Source organism: Clinocottus analis, unplaced genomic scaffold, assembly GCF_023055335.1.
Source record: "Clinocottus analis isolate CAN_PGR_092001 unplaced genomic scaffold, fCliAna1.0.p SCAF_4, whole genome shotgun sequence".
Classification (NCBI taxonomy): Eukaryota; Metazoa; Chordata; class Actinopteri; order Perciformes; family Cottidae; genus Clinocottus; species Clinocottus analis.
The window spans coordinates 12,208,048-12,223,047 of NW_027176153.1; the positions used below are offsets into that span (position 1 = coordinate 12,208,048).

The following is a 15,000-nucleotide window of genomic DNA, read 5'->3' on the forward strand; positions in this document are numbered from 1 at the left end:
AATCTCTAATAGATTCGCGCTCATAGAAATATCCTGACGTTGCTCCAGATTGAGCGTGTGTTATAAGTAAATCATTAACAGGCGTGCATGTTAAAATGGCATCACTTCGAAACAACTGTGGTGAGCTCTGACATGCAAATTCACGCTGTCGACAAATAGCACACCAACTTAACAGCGCTGATCTTTGACGGGAGAGGGACTTTTATTTAACGGAGCAATGATTCACATGCACTTATGGCCAACAGCAGGTGACTGCAGACTTATTGTCCTATTAGTGATCACACTGAGCCGACACGATTGTTATGTCCGACCACTTTACCTTCCCTTTTCAAGAACTTTTCATTGAATGCAGAGGTGTGCCTAATGGTGGACAAAAAGTCCAACTAAACACATTTTTGAACTTGAAGACATTAACGGCTGAGCTGTAGAAATGGACCGTATCATCAAACCAACCGGATGTGCAGGATTCAGAGGAGCAAAGTTTCATGCTCAAAATGAATTTCTCTTTTTTTTCCGTTAAGTTGCCGAGCAGAAATGAAAAGCTCAAGGTACTCAGAGTTGAAGACTTTATGAGTTATATTTTTCTCAACTCGGGGGAGCAGAAACTAAACGTTTCCGTGAACACCTTCTGTGTTGAACGATGAACTCATGGGTGAGTTGCCAATTTCAAGAATGTGGCAACTTTGTCAAGGAACCTCAGCTGAAATTAAACCCAAGTGTTAAGTGCACCCTCATCCCAGTCACACTCCGTATTGTACCAGCGCCGCCAGGCGATCTGTTGGATCACTCAGAGGCACACAGACACGAGGACCCACACAGCCTTTGGTGATGAAGCACGTTGAGTCATAATAGAAGGAGGAAAAGGACACTGCGGCTGGGTGACACAGCGAGGGAGTGACTTTACCTCTGGACTGTGGCAGAGGGAGTGGCGTTGAAAGAAAGAGGAGGGTGTGAGCGTGTGTGTGTGTGTGTGTGTGTGTGCGTGTGTGTGTGTGTGTGTGTGTGTGACACAGAGACAGCTTTGCTTTCACGCCTTGCTGAGCAGTGAAAGAGTATCTGTCACAAAGAACAAGCCAAAGGAGGACAAGGAAAAGTTAGGCAAAAAGACAGACGCGAGGAGAGGGACAGAGGGGGGGGGGAGAGGAAGAAGAGACAGAGAAAGAGTTGGCTGAAAGCAGCTTCTGTCTTATACGTCCCACCCCCTGACTGTCTTCCCCTCCTCTCTGCCTGTCCGGGAGCGAGAGGAAAAAGAAGAGGAGTGCAGAGAGAGAGAGAGAGAGAGAGAGAGAGAGAGAGAGAGAGAGAGAGAGAGAGAGAGAGAGAGGGAGAGAGAGAGAGGGAGCTCAACCATGCTCGCTCTTTAGCGCAGGACTTAGGAATTTCAGGACCTTTGGAGTTGTGCGCAAACACACACTGACACAAACACGTGCTGCTTTTCTTGTGGTGATACACAGCTCAAAAGGACCCAGGGAGGGAGAACAAGACAGAGAGAGGGAAAAGAGAGAGACAGAGAGCACTAGAGAATAGCCCATTCCAGCCCTTTCCTGTGGACTATTTGACCATGATGGCACCTGCCACGGGGGAGAGTGACTAGGAGGGGCTGAGGACAGAGCCGGGACGCAGGCGGAGGAAGCTGCTGATGAAGGTGAGGTTTATGATTCCCTGATAGGAGATCCCATATCTGTCTTTGTCTTTTCTCAAAGTATTTATATCCATGTGTGTACGGATGTTTATTAGATGTTTTAATTTCTTGAGTAACTGGGGGAGGTGGTAGTTTGTGTGTTTGTGCAAGTGTAAATGTGTAAGGGAAACATCTGTGCTGTGTCGTTCTGTTACATTCATGTATTTAATGTATTAAATGGTTCACGATAGCAGAGCTAAACAAAGTGAAAGGATTTTAGTTTCCTCAAGTTATACTGAAACTGGGGAATACCCTGCGTCGGTGTTTGTGTTGGAGTTACTCGTTTCTGGATGTGTGTGAACTCTGCTGATTTGGTTCCATATCTGTGTTGATCATTTGGGTGAGCGCGATAGCGTGGCCGGACAGAGAGCCAGCTGAGCTTACATCAGGAAGGGAGAAAATGTGAGAAGAGGTTACGTGTGTGGGGGAATGTGTATCTTGGATGTTATTATTTCCTGATGGAAGTGGAGTATTTAAGGGGAATTATTATGGCTTTTGGAGGGAATCTGTCTTTTTCATTTGGCATTGGTTAAACACACTGAAGTTATGTTTTCAGTTTGGGAACATAATAAGATCTGCATACATGTTCATAGCTCGAGAATGTGAAGAGTTTTTTTCCTTTTCAAAGCTTTTCTGCAAAGGCTCAGAATCACACTAACATATTTTAAAAGAATATAAATTAGTGTTGAATAAATAAACCAGTGGACATATAGAAGATTAGAAGTCTTGGGTCCTTTCACCTGCGGTTATTGTGCCTCATCCCTCCACTCCTCCGTCTACCCTCCATGCTTCCACACTGGCACTTTTGTTCTCTAATCTCATTTACTTCTGCCTTTTTCTGCAGGTTTACGTTGAAATCCCACAACTAATGACAGAGGCTTATCCCATGCCACTCTGCTGTGCTTCTCATCCTTTCTACCACCCCTCTCTTTTCTCCTCTTCATCCTCTGTTTGACAATCCATCTTCTTTTTTATAAAGCTTTAAATATCTGTTCTCTTTTATGCTATTTGTAGTATCAGCAGCTGCTTTTTTTAGCCTTCACCAGCATGTTTTCAGTGGGTGTCTACGTGTTTTAAAACGCACAGGTGTGCATTTTGTCTGTCATCTCTCCTATTCAGTCTTGTAATCCCAGCTCTCACTGGTCTGTATAACCCCTTCACCCTTCACCCACTCCAACCCGCACAGTCACCCTGCCATTACCGTCCCGTTCAACCACATTAACCCCTTTACCTCCGTAGTGAGCTGTGTCCTGGCTGCAGTGGATGACCCGACAAGGTATTCTACGATAGTTATCTTGTGTTGTGGTAATTGTGGTTGTGTACAAAGGTATGTCATCTTGTTTTGCTTTAATGGAAACCTACACTTCACAATGATTTCAAGCAGACAGGACGCAACAAAGTTGTTTAAAGCCCTGTGCGGCTGTAGAGGGAGCTATGTTAAATCTGATAGGTTGCGTCTTAAGACGACAGGTTTGAAAAGAAAAAACACGATTGTGTGGAGGTTGAGAGAAGTACGTGTACCAGCCGTCTGTATCTGCACTTCATCTCTGCTTCAGGATGCTTCGGCAGGTACTAGCAGACCACACCCTAATCTGCTACCGAACTGTTGGATGGCTGAGGTTGGATTGTGGGCAATGAATGCATATGACGGATGAACATATGTGGAATAAAAAAGAAAACATATTTTGTTGCGTCTCATGGTTTTGTAATGCAACGCTAAATCAGTATGTTTTTGAGACTGCTCGTGACATCATTTTTTGATGGCCCCTCTTGATATGAGAAAAAAAAAAGTTCTCAAATCAAACCAAATCACAGCAATATCTTCATATTGTCACTCGGGATTGAGATCCATGATGTATTGTACATGGGATTAAGAATTAGACTAAATATGTTCTGTGGGGAAGTAGCAAAAAAAAAAAAAAGCTAGACTGACAACATATTACAAATGTAAATCAATAAATATGGCAATGATTTGAAGAGGTCAGCAGCTCCCAAAACAAAGCGAACTAGCTTTGATTGATAGTTGCCACATTAGACATGAAAAGTTAGCACATTGCTGTTTATGACTTAATAAAGTCTTCTGTTATTAGCAGGAGCGTAATGTTCAGGATGTTATCCTCACTTTTGAGAAGTTCTGCAAAAGAGAAGACGTAAAATCTGAGTCTGTGTTTGCGCTACAATTTCGGACATTGTTAGCTACTTCTTCCTGTGTATTAGAAGATGTTTTTCCAGGTCAGACAATCAGAGTGTTTACAGCAAAAGTATAATAGCTTTTAGCAACTGGTCACATTCACTCTTCAAGTCTTTTCAGTCATTTGACAAGAGAGAGCAGCGAAGCGGACATTTATTTAACCCACCCGCTCTTGTGGGTTCAAGGTGGGTGTGCTGATTGCCTGATGATGAATTGACCACCGAGAAACTTTATGGTTAAAATGGCTATACACTGATCCATTGCCACACCTTAAAACCCATTAACCCCCATCTCAACCCGTCCTCACTGGAAAAACCCATTAACCTTCCTCTTAACCCTTCCTCCAGCATGAAATATCTACCTGGTCAGCAGAAAGATAGGTTCAAATGGTGAGATTTAGGACACTGTGGTTCCTAATATGTACAAGTATAGATCACAGGATAAATATACTATCAGTGTTGGTCTATTAGCCTTGTTTTGGTTGTCTATTTGTCTTCACGAGCATTATGGGAAGAAAGTAGACGGATAACATAGAGAGAGAGAGAGAGAGAGAGAGAGAGAGAGAGAGAGAGACAGAGAGAGAGAGAGAGAGAGAGAGAGAGAGAGAGAGAGAGAGAGAGAGAGAGAGAGATGCCGGTCCTTCTTTGTTTGAAATATTTAATGAGTGTCTCTGCTCTCTTGAAATATTGACTTTTTCCATACAGCCAGAGGGGACAGACGGTAGCGGAGGTTGTTCCCTCATTTAAATAAAAAGCAAAAGGCTGTTAGCATCAAACTTTCAGTAGTTTCTTTTATTTATTCATTTTTTGTTTTCTTTTCCAATCCGCTTGATTGATAAAAAACCTGATACTTGCCCTTTGAAAGGTGCGGCTAATGGAGGGTAGAGATTGAGTTTTGTGTGAATGTGTGTGTGAGAGAGAGAGAGTTTGCGTGGAATTGTAGATTGTGAGTGTGTGTGTGTGTGTGTGTGTGTGTGTGTGTGTGTGAGTGCGTGTGCGTGTTTGTGTGTTACAGTATATAATACTATATGTGTATATATGCAGTTCTGGTTTATACTGTATTATTTATGGAGTATATTTGTTAAAAATGTGTAGTTTTTACACTCATAACATGAGCACAGAGGATAAGGATGGTTATAGTATGAAACAGATTTTCATTTTAATATGATGTTCACACACACCGGCAATTTTCCGGCAATATTTAGAAACTTATCTGCTGAATTTAAAAAAAAAAAGTGACGTGCATGTTTGTTTCATTAGAAAGAGTTATTATACTTTTAATTAAATATTTGTACCTCCGGTTGTAATTCTAACATTCACAAATGTTACAATACCTATGCCTGATAACCTACAGGCAATAATTTCCACTATGCAGGAGTTATATAGGATAAGGTAGCAAACAATTGGTGTTTTAAAGGTGCCATTTGATACGTGCAGATAACCTCAACACATGGATGGATGGATAACAAAAGAGTTGAACCTGAGGTCAGAGAAGATCTCTCAAAGTCATCAGCGTGTTAAAAAGGAAGGTAACAGAAGATACTCTAGCGTAGAAGAATGAATGGGAAAACACCTTAACTGTTGTTAAGAATTAACAACTGAAGGAAGCGGCCGTTAAAATAACAAAGAAAGATGAAGCTGAACAAAGGGCAGATTTCCTAGAGAAACAATAAACCTGAAATTGGAAGTTTTCATCCAAAACGAATAGTCACAGTTAATGTCTCGCTTGGTAAAAAAGATAGTGTGTCTGTCTTAATGTGCTCGACATAGACACTGTCATGAAGGAAGCAATAAGAGAGCAGACACTATTTATATTGTACACATTACACGTTTCAGGAGCAGCAGTGTACATCATCGGTACAAAGTACAACAATCATTGATTGAAAAATGATTTTGGTTAAAAGAAAATGTGCTACTGGATCTACCCATCTGCAGAACTCAGGAAAGTCTTAGTCCTTGTTAGCATAGCGTGAAAGACACAATTTTGATATTGGATTTAGGATACACCTGAAATATCTGACCAACAAAAGGAAAACAAACACATTCCTCACAGCATCAAATCACCCGAGGCTCTATAAGTGAACATGTAAGTGATTATGTAAGTGTAAGTGATGTCGGACTAGCTGGGTAGAAGAAGGGAATTAATTAATGGATCAGAAGCAAGAAGTCGTCAGATTAAACTGGAGACCCAAAACACGCCAATGGGGCTGGTAAGAGTTACGTCACAGTGCAGAGAGCGTAGATACTGGACAGTTCATGGTAACGTGACTCCATCCCATCAGTTTAAAGCCGACCACCTAAACATGCTGGTGGCCCGAAGGTGAAGAGACAGCAGTTGATCTCAGTTCACTCTCTGTGGGCCGCTCACAGTGAGCGGACGAGTGACCCACTGCGTTCAAACACATACAGTGGAGTTGCTCGCAATGCCACAGTGATTTATAAAGTTTCAAGGGGAGCTGAAGATTATGTTTAGCCAGAGTAACTTTGATGAAACCACAAAGATCAACACATCTTTTGAATCTGTGGTGAAAGATTAGAATAGAAACAGGGTCCCTCACATTTCACCTCCTTAACTTCCTATTGTGTCCAGTGTACAGCGTCACCATCGAAATGGCTAATATAACCACAAAACAGGAGAAAAAGAAGGAACATGACTCAGGCTCCTCTTATGTGCTTGTGTTTACACCGACTGCCATCGCCACACCCGTCTTCTACAGATAACATATAAAAGTGTACTTTTACTGTTAAGAGGGTTTGTGCAGCTCTGCTACTCTCGAAATATCTCTGTCTTCGTGCTGCCCATCCTACCGTTCCTTACCCTCCACTCCCCCTTCGCACGCACACACACACACACACACACACACACACACACACACACACACACACACACACACACACACACACACACACTCTTCCTGTCCTCTCTAATATCTTCTTCCCTCCTCGAGTGCTCATGTTGGCCCAGCGCTGTAGCAGAACAACCCCTCCTTTGCCAGACTGACCTGTAATTGCACTCTCAATTTGTGTGTGTAGATGTTGGTGCGTGTGTGTGTGTGTGTGTGAGCGTCTATTTGGACTCCGGGCCTGTCCCGTCCCATCACCTTGAGCGGTCATGCAGTGTTGAAGGTGAGGTGGAATTAGGAGGCTTTACGCAGGAAGATAGGAAAATAACGAGATTCTCTCCATCCCGTGCACACACACACACACACACACACACACGCATGCACGCACGCACGCACACACACACACACACACACACACACACACACACACACACACACACACAATTTTAGTTTAAGTAACTGTGTCTGTCTCTCAACACACACGTACATACACACACACACACACACACACACACACACACACACACACACACACACACACACACACACACACACACGTCCCAGAGGAGTGCTAGAGGGGCTTATGCAGGGATTGTGCTGTTCTGCAGTGTGCCTGTCAGATAAGGAAGGAGACGCAGGCCTGCCTGGTGACACGCTGCTAAGCGCATGCTCTACAGCGTCCTCTCCTTCCCGTTTCCTTTTTAACCTGTCACTCAAGTCACCTGCCACCCTCTGCTGCCACTGGCGATGATAGCACACACACACACACACACACACACACACACACACAGTCGAGTATCTCATTGGGGAACTAGAAAACATTCACACATACACAGCCATTCCTTTGTTCCGCTTTTCCACCTTTTTGACTCTTTTGCTCCTTTTTTTTATTTTCTTCACCTCGTCCCTCCGCCTTCTTTAACGAACCCAGTTCTGTATTGAGGCTCCCTTTCCTCACCTCCTCCCTCCTTTTGCTTCCTCTCCTTCGTGACACCTTTTCTGTTGCCCCGATGCTTTTTCTCCGTCTTTGCCCTCCTTCCCTCACTCCCTCCCTCCATCTCTCCTCGCCACCTGTAAAGCGGCTTGCTGCTGTTCGGCAGCTGCTCGCCATCACAGAGCGCTGTTGAAAGTCAAGAGCGCGAGAGAATTTTGAGCGAGCATTTATTGCAACGGTCTGTTTTTCAGCGCTCGAAATTATGTTCACCGTCAAAATTCGGAGTTTGATGCCAATGTTTTCGCCGAGGCCGGCATGCATTGCCAAAAGTGATTTGGGGTATGAATGATTGATCAGGTTCAAGATGAGCCGCTTCATGAGAGAATGGCATTTCGCCAGCACTCAGCCTCCAACCACCATCTCTCCATCCACTCCTGTTCAATTCTGCAGTACAGCTGCTGTTGGCTGCACCTTCACGCCAGCTGCCCATTCGATGCCATCGTTTTTCCAAGTTAGTCCCAGATTATACCCCAGTATGCGTCGACTGTAACAATCACGGCAACTTCAAGGCGATACGGGCTAATCGCTGGAGCGCGAGTCCTTGCATCTGACTTGTGACGGACTGAGACCTGGTCCAAAGTTCACGTTCCTTCTGCACATGTCTGTGCGGGGTTCTGGTGCTCAGCCTGCGATGGCATCGAATGATCAAATTGTTGCTCCCAGATCTTCCTTCTGCAGGTAAAACGCACATATGAAGATGCTTCAACGTTCACCTTTTCTACTGTTACGTTGCAGTGTATTGCAGTGTATGGAATATCTTGCACAACACCAAGCAAGCCCCTGTTAGTCACCTTCCCTCCACATCCACCCACCCACCCTTCCATAAAACCCCTCATGCCTACGCCCTAGGCCTATCCTGTCTCAGCCAGTCACCCACCACCACCCTCTTCACCGACACCATCCCCCAGCCCTAGCCTCTCGGCAGCTCTTCCAGGCAGGCTAATTGACTCAGTCCCAGGAGGGGGGGATCATGCCACATTTCTAATTTGGCTTCCCCTCCTCCAGATAAAAGCTACATCTCTCTATCCTTCAACCCCCCTTGCTTCAACCCCTCACTCCCTATTCAACCTAGCCCTTTTCTCTTCTTTTTTTTTTTCTTTTTGCATTTTCGAAATGTTTAGAATGAGTAACTTCGATTTTGATGTGTGTAAAAAAAAAGAAAAAGATTTATTAATGTATCTTTTGTACATCGTTCTACAAATGACGGCCAGCCCCAAATGCAGACATAATCACCTGAATACATGAAAGGACGGATACACAGACACTCACGTAGCGCAGCACCTCGCCTTGGCTCACCATGGGGCTCACCTTCAGAGAGCTCCATCTCCACCAGCCGCACCTGGGGACCACAATGGGCGTGTCTCAGTGTGTGTGTGTGTGTGTGTGTGTGTGTGTGTGTGTGTGTGTGTGTGTCTATAAAGCAAGCCTTTTCCCACTAACAAGCAGACAGACGATGAACAAAGATACAGTATTTTATTATTGATTGTATCACACTGCAGAATCAGAAAAAAATAATATCAAATGTCTTCAAACGTGCCCATGTTGGGAATTTGAGATTTTGCAGTTGTGTACATCAAACAGCATAAAAACATGTTTTTTGTGAACCATTAAAGGTGTGTATAGTAGATACTGCCGTGCTATTTATACTATACATCTATTCAGGTTGCGTGTGTCTGGGCATGCATCACAAATTTAATGCATATAGGATTTAGAGAATGTGTGTGTGTGTGTGTGTGTGTGTGTGTGTGTGTGTGTGTGTGTGTGTGTGTTTCTGTATCACTGAAAGATTGCAGTAAGACTTTACAAAAGTATTTAAGGTGTTGTGTGTTAAGACAGGAGAAGTAGTCCTCAAGAGTTTTACGATACAGTAGCTGAAATTAAACAACAACTGCACACAGGCTCACACACACCGCGCACACACACACACACGCACACACACACACACGCACACAGCATGCAGCAGTAGCTGCGGCCTTTAGTAAAATGGGATTTTCAGATGGACAGAAAAGGTATTTTTCGCTGCAGGCTCGGGGGCGACCGGCCGCCTGCAAAAGACATTTGACACGTAGAAGGTTGCTACCTTCAGTACAGTGTGTGGAAAGATTTCAGGTCTGTTCTTCGTATTTGCCCTATTTTCAAATAACAAGTGAGACCTTTATCCCCACACTCAAACAGATGGACAGATGAGGAACATTTTTCACAGACGTACCACAACAGAAACATAACGGGCCTCAGATGCCTTTACCTTTTGATCATCCATCATGGTGCAAAGTAGGTTTTGGACATCAGTTAAACTTGAGAGGTTGTATATAGAAATGTACGCTTGGCCACTTGTTTAGGCAGCTAAACGACTTGGTTAGGTTAAGTTGGGAAAAATTATTGTTAGGCAACTTAAATTCGTATTAAAATATAAAAATGTGGATTTGTCTTTTATTTAAAATTAGACAAAGTTTGGTGTTTTTTTTACGCTCCCATCCACCACGACCTCCTCACCACACAAACGTCCTATGAAACTTTCATGAGATCGAAGGCGTATCCAGGTATTTAAATGACGTGTCATGTTACTGTCCCCTCTGAGGTCATCTCATCCCTTATGTTGCTATAAAGGCCGGACATTGCACATCTCAAATGAGCGGCGGTGAACAAAAAATCACATTGAAAATACATAGTTCAAACATAAATTCAAACCTGTTTTCATTGGCATGAATGGAAAGTTACCATCCTCAACTATAGAATTGACCGTCTTTGATGTGACCAGTGATTATAAACTGTAACTATGAGGAGAATTGGCTGGTGTCTTGTGTTCGGGTGAAGGGGCTTCAAACAGATCCGTCTTTCATGTTTCAGACCCCATATGTTTATATACTGCTCACTGCATCCCTCATTAGCCATGGTTTTGTGTGTGTGTGTGTGTGTGTGTGTGTGTGTGTGTGTGCCTGCGTGCGTATGTCTGTCTTTTGATGACCAACAACAATGTGAATTCTTGTGTTGATTAAAAAAGGGAATGGGTTTCTGCACTGCATATATATTTGAATTGTGCCTATATATATATATATATATATATATATATATATATATATATATATATATATATATATATATATATATATATATATATATATATTATGCATGCATTTTAATGCATAATGTGGGATAAAACATTTGATTGATTACTTAAATGTCTGTGACCGCCGACTGTTGTACAAAGAGCAGAGGCAGTAAGATGAAAGACACAGAGAAACAGACATTGGGAGGTGGAAAGGTTTTTGGATTAATATGAAATGTGCTGCATGAGGTTGTTTTTTATGAGGTTATGACGATAGACAGGCGAGTGCAATTAGAGCTACTGGTCGCAGAAAAAACAAGTCGCTTCACTCCATGCTTCGACCTTTCTTCTTCGCCTATATTTTTATTCCTCCTTCTTCTTTCACCTATTCATGTTGCTCACTTTCTTTCTTCCACATATTTTTATTTTCAACCTCCTCTTTGGAGAATCAGAGATGAAAGGGAAGATTCCCAGGAACCCTTGGGGCAACAGAAGAAAGATGGAAAGGGAAGGTAATGAGGCACTTACAAAAGGGTCAGAAAATCTGCATTTGTGCCTTTTTGCTGATACGGTCAGAGTCAGAGGTCAGTAGCTGATGGCGGTGTCTACCTCAGGGCAACATAAACACATCCATGTCCCTTATTTATGCCTTTCCTTCATTTTCTGCTTGAACCTTTTCCCCTATTATTTTGCACTGTCGTTAATGAAGTCTAGTTTGAGGTCATGGATCTGTCCTTTGTTCAAGCACCGTGCAGAGAAAAATAGGTCTTAATACCTGAAACGCTTCGTGTGCATCTATAGCTCCGTCTATTCTTTGACAGTAATGATGATAGATGAAAGGCAGAGACATAATGAGTGGCCAGCATTCTGCAGGGAGTTTGTCTGTGTGCTGGATATATAAGTGTTGGAAAGAAAAGAGCAGGCTGTGACATGAGCAACAGTTGTTTTCAACCTACATACCTGGACACACCTTCACTCAACACACTTAAACGACGTATAGCCCTTATATAACTGGCTGTGCTTGTACTTTTAATTTGAATTCATGGACGACCATTAAAGATCATGGACAAGTCGTTAAAAAACATATAAAGTGCACGGAAATCTCCCTATTTTGTACAGCCCAACGTCTGTATGTGTCTAAATGTGGCTCAGAGAACTTTACAATCTTTACATATGACATCCTCCGTCCTGGGATCCTCACATTGGTTCAGGAAAAACTCCCCAAAAAATCCCTTTTCCCTGGATAGATTTAGTTCCAAACTATATTAGTAACATTTAATGGTTTAAAATTGTAACAAACAGCAAAATCAGATGATTGTTGAATCGTGACATTGTAATTTTTCATGGCTAAAAATGGCAACAATATGTCTGTGAGAGTTGAGGTCACAAGACCTTTTTAACTCACAATATTATATGTTGTATAATAAATATAAATATAAATACTTTGATGGTATTAAATAAAGTCATTAGCTTTTATAATGTGGGGACAAAGTTGCGTGTTGCGAGATGAACACACTTTTGTCCCCACAAATGAAGAAAACACACACAGGATTTCAAACCCTGTCATCGGTCCTTGAGTCCTGCTGGCTGCTGTGCGGCAGAGGAGGTTTAGCAGCAGGACACAGCTACACACTGACATGCTGACGCTCGCTTCCTGAACACAGAGAGAAAAAAAAAGTCAAGCAAAATGATTTGCCAAATAAGCGGGACCGCTCTGAAAACCAGTGAACCATAGGGTGTAAAAGTAGAACCACTTCCATCCCATGCTGCGCGTTATGATCTCTCGGTGGGCTTTATGTGAGGTCCTGTCATCCATCCTCCATGAACTCTGGGACTCTGTAAAGACTCCGTAAAGTTGTCAGTTCCTCTCTGCAAATCTGTCACCACGATACATTAGGCTTGAAATTGCACGGCAGTTCTTTGAAAATGTTTTTTTTTGTAGCCCATCTCCTTGGTACGAAACTTTTTTGAGGGTCGAACTGTATAAATTAATGAGCATAATGACTGTGTTACCCTTTGATCATTTAGTTAGTATGTGCCTTGGATTTGATGGTTATAATCAGAATGTAAGGGCATTAGTGATTACAATGGTTTCAAACATATGTGGATGTGTGTGAGAATAGAAATTGTCCAAAAAGTGGTGGTAATGATGTGTCTTTTCTGTTGCAACACAACAGAATTATAAGAACTGTGATTGAATTTTAAACCATTTTTTGAATGGAAAAATACCCCAAAATGTATGACTCCAATACACTGACCTGTTAAGAGTGGATTATTGGGGCAATTTATATTAATAAGTTGGAAAAACAAATGTTCCCTGTCTCCAAAAACATGTGGATATTAAACCAATCATGAGAATGTTATTGCCGGGATCAAAGGTGCTCATGTTGTGGTAAAGTGGGGTTTATAGTGTATAAATCTAAAGAAAACAATATGAGTCACACAAGACAAAGAGTTCTGGAAACCAGTTCCAGCCTTCAGTATTTACACACTGACGGGATTTGTGACTGCAGGATCAACTGTTTGAGTACAAACTACTCCCCAGTTTACTGTTAAAAAAATCATTTTACTTTTATTGTCATCTTGACACCGAAGTCTGTGCTGGATTTTTACATTCTGCAAAAAAAAATCAAAAAAAAAATCAAAGGAGTTCCTTGAAGGAAGGAGAGGCATCTACAGATGCATCAGGGTGTTGTTTGACACCCACATATGCAGCCCTGCTGGCATGTAAAAGTCTTACAAGTCCACAATTGCATTGGCGATTGAACTTTTGAGACTTCACGAGGAAAAGAGGAACCCGTCTGAGGTGACTGTGGAAGGCATGACAGACCTGCTCATACAGCAAAGCAAAGACACAGGATTGGATTGCAGGACTTTGATGGTGATTTCAAGCTTCTTCTCTTGCTCGGGTGGGAGGTGAACAACAGCATGAAAATGAGAGATATTGAATTTGAAGTTAGAGGCTGCTCAAGACCCCAGATGACATCCCTCCTTGTTTTCGACATTAACTGCCATTAATTTGGCTCGGGAGTACGACAGGAGCCTGACGGAGCAGCTGCCGTCTGTCCACAGCCCCCAACTGCTCAGCACACGGGATGTGGTGATGGAGGTGCTACCAAAAGTCCTGGAGGGCTTCTGGTGGCCTCCGCCAAGCACCTTCCTCAACGCCCTCAGTAAAGTGGCGGTTGGCGTCGCAAAGACTGTTTTGGACCGGGTCTCCACTGTTTAGTCCACTGTGCACCAGCAGGTCACCTTCTGCCGCTGCATCAGTAATGGCATCATCACGGTCCGGTCTAACCAGACAACGTTTCGGCAGATGTACCCTCAAGATGTCCTGAAGAGGAGGACGAGGAGGACGAGGAAGAGGAGGAGGAGGAGGGCTGCTTTGCAAGGGGTTAGGATAACTCATAATTTATAAGAAAAAGATGCTAGAGGGCAGGATAATAAGTGAGTTATTGTAGGATGCACAGACAAAACAGAGTAGCACGCATACAGCTAGAACAGGATGTGATTTACCTGTGTTGATGATGCACCTAATTCAGGATGACAATTTTACAGTGTTTTAGACCCCTATATGTCAAGGTTTGCAGGGTGAATTCTTACTTAGTAATCAGATTGAATCCAAACATAAGCTTAAACTGCATGTAAAGATTGAAAGAAACAAAGTTGAGATTTGATTTAGTTTGATCCAGATCGAAATTTTGATTTAATTTAAACGGATTAAGACTTTATCCCTGTTGGCCCTTGGCAAAATTAAAAAGCAGCAAAACTCCACCCGTGGAGTGTGAGATCAATTATGAAGTATGAAAAGGAAAGGAAGGAGGGAGAGAACCTGCTGAATCCAACCCTGTTCACTTTTCTGGCCTCTCGTCCTCCTCCCTGCTCTTGCTCACATCCTGACATGAAATAGTCATTAGGTGTAGTGGTAATTCCGCCCGGCCGTCTTTCCACATTAGCTAATGTGAATCAGAAACGTCTGGAGTGTGTGTGTTTAGGTGTGTGTTTAGGTGTGTGTGTGTGTGTGTGTGTGTGTGTGTGTGTGTGTGTGTGTGTGTGTGTGGCGTGTTCATGAACACAGTATGTGGAACCCTGTGTATGCAGGTCTGCGTGCCTCAGCATTCAGAAGTGTGTGGTTCTGTCAGGACTACAGCTTTTCTGTGTGTGTGTGTGTGTGTGTGTGTGTGTGTGTGTGTGTGTGTGTGCGTGTGTGTGTGTACGTCAGATGGTTTGCCTGACAAGGTTTTCT

General features: G+C 42.9%; 1 protein-coding gene across 1 annotated transcript in view; it reads left to right on the forward strand.

Annotated features, from left to right (window-relative positions):
* The first annotated feature begins 1,413 nt into the window (after positions 1-1,413).
* The window catches only part of sema3b (sema domain, immunoglobulin domain (Ig), short basic domain, secreted, (semaphorin) 3B), a 60,109-nt gene continuing 46,522 nt past the window's right edge, over positions 1,414-15,000 (forward strand). The window contains exon 1 of the mRNA XM_068597150.1: positions 1,414-1,645. The gene's annotated coding sequence lies outside the window, so the exon portion shown is untranslated. The remainder of the gene's footprint in view (positions 1,646-15,000) is intronic.